Source organism: Catharus ustulatus, chromosome 1 (genome assembly GCF_009819885.2).
Source record: "Catharus ustulatus isolate bCatUst1 chromosome 1, bCatUst1.pri.v2, whole genome shotgun sequence".
NCBI classification, from domain to species: domain Eukaryota; kingdom Metazoa; phylum Chordata; class Aves; order Passeriformes; family Turdidae; genus Catharus; species Catharus ustulatus.
This window is the reverse complement of record NC_046221.1, coordinates 164,730,925-164,731,172: the sequence shown is the minus strand read 5'-3', so window position 1 is coordinate 164,731,172 and position 248 is coordinate 164,730,925. Positions and strand designations below refer to the sequence as shown.

Here is a 248-nt window from a genome sequence, read left to right as displayed (position 1 = left end):
CCCGATCCCGGCCGGGTCTGGGGTCCCCCCGCTGTTCCCCTCCCCCCTCCCCCCTCCCCCCTCCCCTCCCCTAATCCGGGCACAAAGGGGCTTTGATGGCATCAAAGGGACATTGTGCGACAGCGGGCCCGCCACCCCCACCCGGCCCCACCACCCCTCGGTGTCACTGTCACCGCCACTCCCTCAGTGTCACCGCCACGCGACCCTGCCACCGCCACCCCCTCACTGCCACCGCCACCCCATCATTG

General features: G+C 71.4%; 2 protein-coding genes across 2 annotated transcripts in view; one reads left to right on the top strand and one right to left on the bottom strand.

The window, feature by feature from the left end:
* LOC116994948 (erythroblast NAD(P)(+)--arginine ADP-ribosyltransferase-like) overlaps positions 1–248 on the top strand; it is a 268,873-nt gene that overhangs the window by 32,822 nt on the left and 235,803 nt on the right. The window lies entirely within an intron of this gene.
* The window catches only part of LOC116999522 (NAD(P)(+)--arginine ADP-ribosyltransferase 2-like), a 703,496-nt gene that overhangs the window by 702,118 nt on the left and 1,130 nt on the right, over positions 1–248 (bottom strand). The window lies entirely within an intron of this gene.